The following is a 15400-nucleotide window of genomic DNA, read 5'->3' as shown; positions in this document are numbered from 1 at the left end:
TGTCCATGTGTGCAGCTTATTGCTTGCCAATCGGCCCAAAAAACTAACAGAACCTAAGTTAGGTTGAGAGAAGGGACAGTTTAACACAGGAGTTGATAAATATTAGTGAAAGAGACACAGAGTGAATGTATTTGCCTTTGCAGGCCAATGGCTTCTGTTGGGCGTACTCATATCTGCTGTTGTAGCTTTAAAGTTACCAGAGATGATATATAAACCCATGAATGGGGATGGACTTCCCTTGCTAGCATACTTTATCAGCCTCTACTATGACATGTGCACCCCACCACAAATAGACATTCTGTGGTCTCTTTAAATATCAAACTCACTGGGGAAAAACAATTTCAAGTTGTGAGAGGGAAGTAGGCTCTTACGATGCATCCATAAGACAACCTGAGACAAGGGAGAAAAGGGAATATGGATTGGTATCAATGAATATGAATTACCGTCAAATCTCCTCAAGGCGAATGCGCTATTCATGTACAGATAACGTGTCACCAAGTTTGTAACATTAACAAGGTCCAGAAAGATCTCTAGAGAACATAGAGGATAGTAAAATACTCGTCATAGATGAATCTGGTTTGGTTGATACATGGGTGTCTACCGTCCCAGTCTTTCCAAATACCTCTTTCGAAGCTTTAAAGACAAACATCTGGAAACAAAAACGTCCTGGCTCTGCCACCTTATGGGGTGACCTTGAGCAAAATCCTGCATGTTGCTGTACATCGGTCTCCTAAGTGTACAATTCTGGGGAAATCATAGGATTTCCATGAAGAGTAAATGAACTAATACAGGTGAACAGGCTGAAAACAAGGGCGATGCAAAGTGCCCCCTATAAGCGTCCCCAGACTGGGGCCTGACACATCCAGGGCCCAGAGGGGAGCTTCTTACTGCCCCACACCCAGCCTGGCTCCTGGGGGCCTCCGTGAATGCCCATCACCTCCCTCCCCTCACAGAAGCATCCATGTTGTACAGACTTCCTCCTCTCATGATTATTTTTCAGTCTTCACCAGGGATTTCAGGCTGACAGAAATGAGAACTGATGGGCCCTGCAAGCAAGGGTTGGGTCCATACTTTATGTCTTTCCCTTCAGGGGTGCTTGAGTGACTCAGTCAGTTGAGCGTCTAACTTTGGCTCAGGTCATTATCTCAAGGTTCATTAGCCCCACATAGGACTCTGCCGTCAGCACAGAGCCCACTTCAGATCTCTCTCTCTCTCTCTCTCTCTCTCTGCACCTCCCCTGCTCTTTCTCTTTTTCTCTCAGAATAAATAAACTTTGAAAAAATAGGTCTTTCCCTTCAAAAGGGCTATTAATTTTCTCTCTGTTATCTGGCTTTTCTAAACTGACCCATGAGGAGCATCAATGTCTAGGACAAAACAATAGCATGTCAACTGCTGGTTTGGAAATGTATCCCAGTATCACAGAGATCTCTTTTCCTTGATACCTTAAAAATAACACCAAATTATATATAACACTTATTAACTAAAACCTTGGTCTACACCAAATATAAGCACTTTTAACAAACATAAGTATTTATAACCATTAAAGCAGACATCCCAAGCAATTCCTCAGCCACAGTGAGCTTCACAAACATTCCCTCCCACTCGGGGCCCACTGGGAATCACAGAGGGAGGAGTCCTGCCCACACCCAAGTCCGAGCACAGGACCTCACTCTCTGTATCTCTCTCTTGAGTTTCTACTGAGAAAGCAGGGGATCTGTGTCCTCAGAAGCACTTCCCTGCAGTTTCACTGCCAGTTTCACTGCATCTTAGAAGAAGGCAAACTTTCCCATTCTACAGAGGAAGAAGGACACATTCCCAACACAATGCCTATATTCCTTTCTTCCTGATGGGGTTTTCCCAAGATATGTTTAGTTCCACTACCATAAATCTCTAGCTCTTATTAGCCTGTGACTACCCATTTTCTTTCCGAGGAGCACATCAGTCCATCCTGAACCATTGCTGAGCTCAGAGGAAGGATCCTAAGAGTGGGGAGTTCTGGTTGGGTTTAAGATACAGACCTGGGAGAGACAGACCTGGTATAGCATCATTAGGGAACCATCTGGAACCTTTGGCCCCTTCTTTGATGGGTGATGGAGGCAGGGCCTCTAGCTCTAGGGGTAACATCCCCAGATACCAGAACACACCTGTGCCAGTGCACGGGGCCCACAGCACACCCCAAGTGTCTTACCATGTCTGCTTTCTGCACTCTAATGCCTCGCTCAGCCTAGTAGACCTACAGCCATGTGGTGCTGGTGACTGGGCCCAACTAGGCTTCACCATCATGGGTGTTCTGTGCCAGCAGGTCTCGGGGAACATGATGCTCCCAACCATGCTTCCCCCTGCCTGACATCCATGACCTGCAGAGCAGCCATGCGCTGCTTGACTTCCTATGCAAGGAGTGTGGGGGTCTGGAAGTGCTGGTCAACAACATGGGCATCGTCTTCCAACCCTCCTCTCTCTGTGTGATCTAGTCAGGTTAGTGGAACCTCACTACCTCCAATTCATAAGGCCGGCCTAAAACCTATCACTTGCCTAGAATATTCCAGGATCTCCAGAGCACATATTTGTTTTCCTGCCTCTCCACCTGCACCTATGCCCTCCCTTCCTGCCTCAAATCCCTCTAACCCCATCTAAAACCAACATTTCCTGAAGACACTGCTTTTTCCATTTCCTCCATTCACTATAGCTTCTCTCTGGTTTGTGCTCCTGTGGAAGACTGCAACTAATTAACTAGATTCAGGACCTCCATCAATTTGGTGTTTCTGTGGGTAAACCAGGGATAGGACTTCCTACTCTGCCATCTTGCTGATGTTACTCTAAAGATGCTTTTTGGCCTGAATCTCCCTGATTCTCTCTTCCCTGAATCTCCAGGCTGCAGGCCTCCCTGCTGATTTTGGACTCGTCAGCCTCCATAATTGTGAGTCATTCCTTACGATTCTTTAAAATAAATCTCTTTCCCTCTCTTCCTCTAAGCATGTGTATGCACACACACCCTATCAGTTCAATTTTCTCTGGAGATTCTAGACTGATTAACACATGTGGCAAAAGAATAAATGTTACTCTATATTGTCACAAATGCATTAAGTTGGGATTTCAAGCAGTGGAACCTATCCTGGATTATCTTGGAGGGTCCTCGATGCCATCACATGTACCCTTATTTACAGAGGTGAGGAAGTTTTGAGGATGAAGAGGAGGCCTGTGAACATGGAAGCAGTGAGTGGACTGATGTAGCCATAAGCAAGGAAACACCTTTAGCCACCAGAAGAGGGAAGAGGTAAGGAAGGGTCTTCCCTAGAAACCGGAGAGTGCACAGTCCTGGAAGCACCTTGATTTCAGACCTCTGGCCTCTAGAGCTTCAAGAGACTAGATCGCTGTTGTTTTAACTGGGTACAGTTTGTAATCATTCGTTATGGTAGCCCCGGAAAAGTAAGATCCCCATGTTCCTTGTTTACTTAGCAGTTTGGCCACATGGTGACTCAATGTAAGTTTTGGCAGATTACCTTAAAGATCCCCCAGGTAAAAACCTCTGGCATTTCTTCCTGGCAGCTCTCCCTAGGATTACCAGTTGTACCAAAGTATTGCTCTTGAAGAACAAAGAGTTCGGAAAGTTCTTTGCCTTCAGTCAAAGGCAAGGAACACACACACTCAGCAATTATGTCTCCACTGCTCACTCGCTGTCTGTCTCTCTCTCTCTCAAAACTAAATAAACATAAAAAAAAAAGATGAGGTCATGCTAGATCAGGAAGGGCCCTAAGTCCAATGACTGGTGTCTTTATAAAAAAGGAGGAGGATACAGAAGAGAAGGCAGGGGTTGGGATGATGTAACCACAAACCAAGGAATCCCAAGGAGTGCCAGCGACCACCTGAAGCTGGGAGAGGCAAGGAAGGATTCTTTGATAGAGTTTTAAGAGCGAGAACGACCCCGGCAACACCTTGATATTGGACTTCTGCTCTCCAGAACCGTGAGAAAATACCTTTCTGTTGTTTTAAGCCCCAGCTTGTGGTACTTTGTATGATGGTCACAGAAATGGATCCAGACGCCATGTAGTTTGGCCACTAAACCACCAGAGGGCACTGTCTACCAGCAAGTACTGCATACACAGACACTAGGACCCAAAAGGATTACTGAAGTTTACAGACACAGCCATGCCGTGTTCAGATCAAACACTTGTACCTGTTTGATGACGGTAAACAACTTGTAATGTATCACTTAGAAAAATTACAACCGTTATCATCTTGCTGGATAATTTTGTGACCTTTGCAACAACTTGGCTGGGAGCTTTTAAAGAACATCCTTGCCCTGCTGTCATTTTGTACCCCAGGGAGGGTATCTGTAGGATCAATTCCACCCCCCCCCCAAAAAAAAAACCAATTTCCCTTCCAGGAATAGATGCATGTCCTTCATTTCCATTGACAGGTCCTACTGGCTCTGAGGTGGCTACAAGGCCAGGTCGCAGTGAGTGTAAGTTCTGCCCCAGTCCTAGGTGGCCTTGGGCATCTTGGTGCTGAGCTGGGGAAATCTGTGGTCTATCAAGAGACCAATGGAGAAACAAGACTTGAAATAAAAGAATCTATTCATGGCCAAGATATTTTCATTATACAGACAAGACCCAGAGATGTGAATACAGCTGTGACGGAGTTACTGAGCATGGCTTAGGCACTGAAGACAGCCCGTGCCAGGAACATCACTAGAGTCATCCCTTATTTCCCCTACAGCAAGCAGAGCAAGGTGAGGAAGAGGGGTTCATTCCATTGTGTGTAAATTCTTGGCGAACATTCTGGCAAAAGCAGGTTTAACTCACATGATCACCAAAGATCTTCATCAAAAGTAAATACAAGGCGTTTGCAGCTTTCCCATGTACAACCTTAGAGCCTCACCCTTTGTGTTGCAGTATAACCAGGGAGAAATTCTGAATTACAGGAATGCAGTCATTGTAGCAAAGTCTCCTGATGCTGCCCAGTCATATGCTGGGAGACTCCATCTGGGGTTAGCTGTAATCCACGCAGAAGCCCAGGGTACAGAGCGGGACATGGATGAAGGTCGTCATTCTTCCCCAGTGGTCAAAAATGCTACTGTCCACCCAGGTCTGGGGTTGCCGCTGATGATGGCCAAAGACAAGCAAGCCGTCGATAACTGTAGTCAGAGATGATGGTGGGCACACTGCATGGTGGATGACATTATGGATGATGCAGGAAGATGTGTTGCTTCTGCGGAGACACTGAAAGAGAGAGGGTTTACAAGATCTATGTCATGGCCACTGAAGGCATCCTGTCTGCAGAGGACCCTGCCTGAGTGAGGAGTCCTCCATTGATGAGGTGGTGGTGACGAATACTGTCCCTCACGGCATGCGGAAGCCGCAGTGTCCCAAGATAGAGACTGCTGGTATCAGTCTGATTCTTTCTGAAGCAATTCGGAGAATCCACAATGGGGAGTCCATGGCCTACCTTTTCCCGAAACATCACTGCGGAGGACTAGGTGCCACGGTTGCCTGGACTGTGGAGCTCCCGAGGAAAACGTGTGGAAAGCGGTGCCATCAACTTACATACAAAGTGTTTCCTTTCAGGGGAGGACTACAAACAGCCTGGAGTCAGATGGTCTCTCTTGCCAGGTTTGGTAGGTAGGAGGCATTAAGATGGTTAAGGGGAAGACAGAGTTCATGGATAAATGGCCTGAAATGTCTGCCAGTGTCATCCTGTCCCTTAAACAAAAGTTACAGACACTTTCCTGAAAAGAATCTCCAAATCTTATTAATATGGAAAAGGGGCAAAAGGCAGATAAGGTCTTAACTCCGTAATTGGCAGTCGTTTCCACCCCAGAGACATGCATGTGTCGATGTGGATCTTGATTAGGGAAGCTGAGTGCCCTGGCACTGTTGCCAGTCTAGTTGTCCTCTTCCCGGTTAACCTCACACGAGTCTTTTGTGGAAAACCCTAGTAGTCTGTGAGAAGCTGCTATGTCCACAGCCAGTGAACAATGAAGCATGTGTGGCACGACCCCTAGCAAGGAGGTCCGATTAGACAGTAGCATCCTTTCTCTCTCAATACCTGTGTTGCTCTTCAATGGAAAAGAAAAGAATCTGTGGTCTTCCTAGTCTGTTCACTACACTGCAGAGCTGTGAAGCCTCTCCCGCCTTCACGGTGACTGACTTCTGTCCAGACTGTGCGGAAAACAATGCCTACAAAATAAAAGGTGTTCCAGGTCCACGGATGGTCCCAAACCCTAGACGTGAGGCTCCATCTGTACGTTCCATCCCCTTCCTGAGCATCAAAGTCAAATCAGTGTTGGAATATTGGACTTAAAAACCTAGTTTTAAAATATAGAACTAACTATATACTTTTTCTTGTGTGACAGGTGACACTTTTGTCAACTGCATTACTTAGGGCTGCACTTGACCTTTCTATCCAGCATTTAAAATTACCTAGTCATCGGGTGTCTGGGTGGCTCAGTCGGTTAAGCATCAGACTCTTGATTTCAGCTCAGATCGCATTCTCATGGTTCGTGAGATCAAGCCCTGTGTCAGGCTCTTCAGTGACAGGGTGGAGCCTGCTTGGGATTCTCTCTCTCTGTTCCTCCCCTGCACGTGTGCACGTGCATGCTCTTTCACTCTCTCAAAATTGGTAAAACATTTTTTAAAAATTAAAAAACACATGTTCATGCTCTCTCACTCTCTCACAATTGATAAACATTTTTTTTTAATTAAAAAATAAAATTAAAAAAAACAGACAGGAACTAATTCCTCTGCAAAGAGGTAATAGTATGTTACATACTCACCAGAAATGTACAGAAATGGTGGTTTTTCTAACCTTGGCAATACTGCTCTAGAACAAACAGTGAGGTGGGTCCTAAGGACAGGGCTAAGGGCCCTTAGACCATCATCTCCCACTTCAGCTGCCTCACCAGTGTTATGGGTAATACAGATCCCCAGTCTTCCAGAAACTCTTCTCCAGCCTAGCATGGGCACAGTTGATTCCCTCTTCAGCCATGGAGTCCAGCCTCTCAGACACAGCCCTGATACTGGTTCATACCAACTGCAGGGAGAACGTCTTCCTCCAAGTCCACAGTGTTCCCAATAAGTATAAGCAGCACCCCTTTTCCCTGAGTCCCTCTGAATACAGAGGCCTGAAACCAATTCCAGGGCGCCACAGGGATAGCCACCGTGGTGGCCTCAAGAACAGCCCTCACACCCAAGCATGTTTGACGAAGGAGCCAAGAATACTCAATGGAGAAAAGACATTATCTTCAAAAAATGGGGCTGAGGGGCATCTGGGTGGCTCAAAGGAATGAGTGTCCGACCCTTGATTTTGGCTCAGCTTGTGATTGAGACCCATGTGGGACTTCAGGCTGGCAGTGTGGAGAGTGTTTGGGGTTCGTTGTCTCCCTCTCTCTCTGCCCGTCTCTCAAAATAATAAACATTTTTTTTTAATGGTGGTGGGAAAATTGCATAGTCCCATGGAAAAAAAATGAAACTAGACTTCTACCTTACACCACTCACAAAAATTAACTCATAATGGATTAAAGATATTTACATGTAACACCAGAAACCATAGGGCGCCCGGGTGGTTCAGTCGGTTAAGCATCCAACCCTTGGTTTTGGCTCAGAAATCGATATCATTAGTGAGTTTGAGCCTCATGTTGGGCTTTGTGCTAACAGCACGGAGCCTGCTTGGAATACTCTCTCTCCCTCTCTCTCTGCCTATCTACTCCTCCCCGGCTCACACACACAGTCTGTCTCTCAAAATAAATAAATAAACTTAATAAAAAACTCTACTCTTGGCAGTGATTTTTTTGACATGATATCTAAAGCACAAACAACCAAACAAAAAACAAACAAGTGGGACTACATCAAATTAAAAATCTTTTGTACAGCAAAGGAAACCATCAACAAGATGAAAAGACAACCTGCAGACTGAGAAATAATATTTCCAAAGCATATATATATATATATATATATATATATATATATATATAGTTAGAGGTAAATATCAAAAATATATTAAAAAATTATACAACACAATAGCAAAAATACCCACAAAAAAACAAACAATCTATTTAAAAAATGGGCAAAGGATTTGAATAGACATTTTTCCAAAGAAAATATACCAATGGCCAACAGGTATATTAAAAGGTACTCAACATCACTCATCACCTGGGAAATGCAAATCGAAGTCGTGAGATACTACCTCAACCGGTTAGAATGATGATCATCAAAAGACAAGAGATTAAAACAATGCTGGGCAGGATGTAGAGAAATGGGAATTCTTATGCACCGTTGCTATGAATGTAAGTTGATGCAGCCAATATAGAGAACAGTACGAGGTTCCTTTAAAAACTAAAAATAGAGATGATGGCAGAACAGCATGGAAGTTTTGTGTGTGTCTCACATCCATGAAATACAGCCAGACCAACACTAAACCATCCTGCACACCTAGAAAACTGATTGGAGGATTAACACAACAATCTGCACAACCTGAACCACAGAATTCAACAGGTATGCGGCGCGGAGAGGTGAACTTGGGGAATGAGAAGTCCCGGTGGGCAGGGAGCTGCTTTTGCGGGCAAAGAGAGGACAGAGACAGGGGGAGGGGGAGGGGGGATATGGGAAAAGCACCCCTCCCCAAAAGCAGCTGGACAGAAAGTGGAAAAGTGGAAACAGCCGCAGGGACTAAACTAACAAAGGAGAAAGCAGAGGGTTTAAATTCCATTAAGACCATAAACAAGGGGAGCACAGAGTCTGCAACTCCGCAGCTCCATACCTGGAGGTGCTCTGGTGGGAACAGCGAATCCCTAGGAACAGAGTGGGATCTGGCAGGTTCACAGGCCACATGGGGAGAAGCGGTTTCACTGCTGGAAGGACATTTGGTAGAGGCTGCGAGGCAACCTGGGCCCAGCAGACCCCAGAGAATGGGCACATTTACTGGTGCTGGAACACGGTCGTTAAGGGTGCAGGCTGGTGCCAGATGTGTGTTGTGATTTCCCATAATCCCTGAAACGCTGCTGCTACACTATCTTGCAAACTTTTCCTGAGGCAGGCTGGCACCTGGCCACAGTCTCAGGGCACCGGCAGCAACAGGGTCCAGCAAGCGAGCATTCCTGAGTGCAGCTGGCATTCAGCCATTGTTCAGTGAGACCCTCCCACAGAGGGGCAGAACGGGTCAAAGCCGCAGTCCTTCAGAATTAAGGGGAAAACAGCCACATCTGAGACAAAATTCAGGACACAGGTACTGCCTGGGGCTTGGTCATGGACACTGAAAAAGTGGGGAGTAGACAAAAGTTGAAGACAGAGGACAGGTGCATAATTGCTGATCCGGGAGAACAGAGTTCCAATACTAGAGACTGGGTAGCTGGGTGACGCCATTTTCACTGCTCCCGCACCTGCCCAAATGCACCTACGGGCATTGCAACAATCCACCTCAGTAGGCTAGCAGCGCCATCTAGTGGAGAACGGAGCCATTACACTAAGCCCTGCCCAACTGGGCCCACCTCACTCCTCAGGAACACAAGTCTCACAACCTGCTCAGTTTCTGGACTATAAAGTACTTCATAGTCTGAATTCTAGGGGAAAACAAAGCAATTTCAGTCGTATTTCAATCTGTTAGCAGGTCCACCTATTCAATTTTCTTTTTTTTTCTCTTTTTCACTTCTTTTTCTTGAATACAGAAAGAGAAAAAATTCATTTTTATTTTCAATTTTTATTAAAAATACTTAATTTTTTACTATATTTTTACTTGTGTGTAAATTATTTCAAACTCTCTTTTACTTCCATCACTTTATTTTATTCTCCTTCAGTGTACTCACTTTTTCAAATTTTCAAATGATTTCCTTTTTTTGTTCCTTCCCCCCCACCTTTTTTCTCTAATCTATCAAACTACTTTCAACACCCAGACCAAACACACCTAGTCATTTACTCGATTTTGTGTGTGTGTTTTCAATTTTTTGATTTTACTATTTTTAATTTTAATTTTTATACCTCATTAATTCCTTTTCTCCCTTCAAAATGACGAAATGAAGGAATTCACCCCAAAAGAAAGAGCACGAAGAAACGACAGCCAGGGATTTAACCAACACAGATAAAAAAAGCAAGATGTCTGAACCAGAATTTAGAATCACGATAATAAGAATATTAGCTGGAGTTGAGAATAGACTAGAATCCCTTTCTGCGGAGATAAAAGAAGTAAAAACTAGTCAGGATGAAATTTAAAAAATGCTATAACTGAACTGCAATCACGAATGGATGCCACGGTGGCAAGGATGGATGAGGCAGAACAGAGAATCAGCAATATAGAGAACAAACTTATGGAGAATAATGAAGCAGAAATAAAGAGGGAGATTAAGGCAAAAGAGCACGATTTAAGAATTAGAGAAATCAGTGACTCATTAGAAAGGAACAACATCAGAATCATAGGGGTCCCAGAAGAGGAAGAGAAAGAAATAGGGGTAGAAGGTTTATGTGAGCAAATCATAGCGGAAAACTTTCCTAACCTAGGGAAAGACACAGACATCAGAATCCAGGAAGCACAGAGGATCCCTATTAGTTTCAACAAAAACCAACCATCAACAAGGTATATCATAGTCAAATTCACAAAATACTCAGGCAAGGAGAGAATCATGAAAGCAGCAAAGGAAAAAAAGTCCCTAACCTACAAGGGAAGACAGATCAGGTTTGCAGCAGACCTATCCACAGAAACTTGACAGGCCAGAAAGGAGTGGCGGGATATATTCAATGTGCTGAATCAGAAAAATATGCAGCCAAGAAGTCTTTATCCAGCAAGGCTGTCATTCAAAATAGAAGGAGAGATAAAAAGTTTCCCAGACAAACAAAAATGAAAGAAGTTTGTGACCACTAAACCAACCCTGCCAGAAATTATAAGGGGGACTCTCTGAGGGGAGAAAAGATGAATATAAATATATGTGTATATATATATATATATATATATATATATATATATATATATATATATATATATATATATACCAAAAGCAACAAAGATTAGAAAGGACCAGAGAACACCACCAGAAACTCCAACTCTACAAGCATTGTAATGGTAGTACTCACTCTAAACGTCAGTGGACTCAATGTTCCAATCAAAAGACACAGGCTAACAGAATGGATAAGAAAACAAGATCCATCTATATGCTGTTTACAAGAGACCCACTTGAGACCTAAAGACACCTTCAGATTGAAAAATAAGGGGATGGAGAACTATCTATCATGTTATCATGGTCAACAAAAGAAAGCCAGAGTAGCCATACTTATATCAGACAATCTAGACTTTAAAATAAAGACTGTATCAAGAGAGGCAGAAAGGCATTATATCATAATCAGGGGTTCTATCCACCAAGAAGACTTAACAATTGTAAACATTTATGCGCCAAATGTGAAAGCACCCAAATATATAAACCAATTAATCACAAACATAAAGAAACTCATTGATAGTAATACCATAATAGTAGGAGACTTCCACACCCCACTCACAGCAATGGACAGATCATCTAATCAAAAAATCAACAGGGAAACAATGGCTTTGAATGACACACTGGACCAGATGGACTTAACAGATATATTCAGAACATTTCATCCTAAAGCAGCAGAATATACATTCTTCTCCGGTGCACATGGAATGTTCTCCAGAATAGACCACATACTGGGACACAAATCAGCCCTCAGCAAGTGCAGAATGATCGAGATCATACCATGCATATTTTCAGACCACAACACTATGCAACTCAAAATCAACCACAAGAAAAAATTTGGAAAGGAAACAAATACTTGGACTGAAGAACATCCCATGAAAGAATGAATGGGCTAAGGAAGAAGTTAAAGGGGAAATTAAAAGTATATGGAAGCCAATGAAAATGATAACGCCACAACCCAAAACGTCTGGGACGCAGCAAAGGCGGTCATAAGAGGTAAGTATATAGCAATCCAGGCCTTCCTAAAGAAGAAAGATCTCAGATACACAACATAACCTTATGCCTTAAAGAGCTGGAAAAAGAACAGCAAATAAAACCCAAAACCAGCAGAAGACAGGAAATAATAAAGATTAGAGCAGAAATTAATGCTATTGAAACCAAAAAACAGTAGAACAGATCAATGAAACCAGAAGCTGGTTCTTCGAAAGAATTAATAAAATTGATAAACCACTAGTCAGTTTGATCAAAAAGAAAAAGGAAAGGACCCAAATAAATAAAATCAAGAATGAAAGAGGAGAAATCACAACCAACACAGCAGAAATAAAAACAATAATAAGAAAATATTATAAGCAATTATATGCCAATAAAATGGGCAATCTGGAAGAAATGGACAAATTCCTAGAAACATATACACTACCAAAACTGAAACAGGAAGAAATAGAAAATTTGAACAGACCCATAACCAGTAAAGAAATCGAATTAGTGATCAAAAATCTCCCAAAAAACAAGAGTCCAGGGCCAGATGGCTTTCCAGGGGAATTCTACCAAACATTTAAGGAAGAGTTAACACCCACTCTCTTGAAGCTGTTCCAAAAAATAGAAATGGAAGGACAACTTCCAAACTCCTTCTATGAAGCCAGCATTACCTTGATTCCAAAACCAGACAGAGACCCCACTAAAAAGGAGATCTATAGACCAATTTCCCTGATGAACATGGATGCAAAAATTCTCAACAAGATATTAGCCAACCGGATCCAACAATATATTAAAAAAATTATTCACCACGACCAAGTGGGATTTATACCCAGGATGCAGGGCTGGTTCAATGATCGCAAAACAAGTAACATGATTCATCACATCAATAAAAGAAAGGACAAGAACCATATGATCCTCTCAATAGATGCAGAGAAAGCATTTGACAAAATACAGCATCCTTTCTTGATAAAAAGATGCAAGAAAGTAGGGATAGAAGGAGCATACCTCAAGATCATAAAAGCCATATATGAACAACCCAAGGCTCATATCATCCTCAATGGGGAAAAACTGAGAGCTTTCCCCCTAAGGTCAGGAACAAGACAGGGATGTCGACTCTCGCCACTGTTATTCAACATAGTATTGGAAGTCTTGGCCTCTACAATCAGACAACACAAAGAAATAAAAGGCATCCAAATCGACCAGGAGGAGGTCAAACTTTCACTCTTCACAGATGACATGATACTCTATATGGAAAACCCTAAAGATTCCACCAAAAAACTGCTAGAACTGTTCATGAATTCAGCAAAGCTGCAGGATATAAAATTAATGCACAGAAATCGGATGCATTCCTAGACGCCAACAATGAAGCAACAGAAAGAGAAATCAAGGAATTGATCCCATTTACAATTGCCCCCAAAACCATAAAATACCTAGGAATAAATCTAACCTAATAGGTGAAAAATCTATACACTGAAAACTACAGAAAGCTTACGAAAGAAATTGAAGAAAGACACAAAAAAATGGAAAAAGATTCCATGCTCCTGGATAGGAAGAACAAATATTGTTAAAATGTCGATACTACCCAAAGCAATCTACATATTCAATGCAATTTCTATCAAAATAACACCAGCATTCTTCACAGACCTAGAACAAACAATCCTAAAATTTGTATGGAACCAGAAAAGACCCCGAATAGCCAAAGCAATCTTGAAAAAGAAAACCAAAGCAGGAGGCATCACAATCCCGGACTTCAAGCTATACTACAAAGCTGTAATCATCAAGACAGTATGGTTCTGGCACAAGAACAGACACTCAGATCAATGGAACACAATAGAGAACCCAGAAATGGACCCACAAACGTATGGCCAACTAATCTTTGACAAAGCAGGAAAGAATATCCAATGGAATAAAGAGTCTCTACAGCAAGTGGTGCTGGGAAAACTGGACAGCGACATGCAGAAAAATGAACCTGGACCACTTTCTTACACCACACACAAAAATAAACTCAAAATGGATGAAAGACCTCAATGTAAGACAATGTAAGCCATCAAAATCCTCAAGGAGAAAGCAGGCAAAAACCTCTTTGATCTTGGCCACAGCAACTTCTTACTCAACACGTCTCCAGAGGCAAGGGAAGCAAAAGCAAACATGAACTACTGGGACCTCATCAAAATAAAAAGCTTCTGCACAGCAAAGGAAACAATCAGCAAAACTAAAAGGCAACCGACAGAATGGGAGAAGATATCTGCAAACGACGTATCAGATAAAGGGTTAGTATCCAAAGTCTATAAAGAACTTATCAAACTCAACACCCAAAAAACAAATAATCCAGTGAAGAAATGGGCAAAAGACATGAATAGACACTTCTCCAAAGAAGACATCCAGATGGCCAAGCAACACATGAAAAAATGCTCAACATCACTCATCATCAGGGAAATACAAATCAAAACCACAATGAGATACCACCTCACGCCTGTCAGAATGGCTAACATTAACAACGCAGGCAACGACAGATGTTGGCGAGGATGCAGAGAAAGAGGATCTCTTTTGCATTGTTGGTGGGAATGCAAGCTGCTGCAACCACTGTGGAAAACAGTATGGAGGTTCCTCAAAAAACTAAAAATAGAACTACCCTACAACCCAGCAATTGCACTACTAGGTATTTATCCGAGGGATGCAGGTGTGCTGTTTCGAAGGGACACAGGCACCCCAATGTTTATAGCAGCACTATCAACAATAGCCAAAGTATGGAAAGAGCCCAAATGTCCATCGATGGATGAAAGGATAAAGAAGACGTGGTATATATACATATATATACACCACACACACACACACACACACACACACACACACACACACACAGTATTACTCGGCATACAAAAAGAATGAAATCTTGCCATTTGCAACTACGTGGATGGAACTGGAGGGTATTATGCTTTGTGAAATTAGTCAGTCATAGAAAGACAAGTATCATATGACTTCACTCATATGAGGACTTTAAGAGACAAAACAGATGAACATAAGGGAAGGGAAACAAAAATAATATAAAAACAGGGAGGGGGACAAAACATAAGACTCATAAATATGGAGAACAAACTGGAAGGGTTGTGGGAGGAGGGATGGGCTAAATGGGTAAGGGGCACTAAGGAATCTCCTCCTGAAATCTTTGCACTACATGCTAACTAATTTGGATGTAAATTTAAAAAAAATTAAAATGAAATTCTCATTTAAAAAAAAAACTAAAAATAGAGGGGGTGCCTGGGTGGTTCAGTCTGAAGAGCATGCACCTCTTGATCTTGGAGTCATGAGTTCAAGCCCCACTTGGGGTGCAGAGATCACTTAAATAAATAACACTTAGCAGTTCTCCTGTCCATGGGTCCTGGACCTGTGCTTTAATAAAAGTACCTTTTTACACCAAAGACATCTTAAGAATTATTCCTTGGCTGTCAGCTCCGAATGCCATGAACCCCACCATCATCTCAAACTGCCTCAACTGCAAATATCTTCTCCCAT

General features: G+C 42.7%; 1 pseudogene; it reads left to right on the top strand.

Annotated features, from left to right (window-relative positions):
- The first annotated feature begins 3183 nt into the window (after positions 1-3183).
- LOC109249661 (phosphoribosyl pyrophosphate synthase-associated protein 1-like) lies at positions 3184-5630 on the top strand (annotated as a pseudogene).
- The last annotated feature ends 9770 nt before the right edge of the window (positions 5631-15400 follow it).

The sequence above is a fragment of the Panthera pardus genome, unplaced genomic scaffold (assembly GCF_024362965.1).
Source record: "Panthera pardus isolate Hobbes unplaced genomic scaffold, ASM2436296v1 HiC_scaffold_16, whole genome shotgun sequence".
Classification (NCBI taxonomy): domain Eukaryota; kingdom Metazoa; phylum Chordata; class Mammalia; order Carnivora; family Felidae; genus Panthera; species Panthera pardus.
Note: the sequence above shows the minus strand (reverse complement) of the source record. Positions and strands in the feature narration are given on the sequence as shown.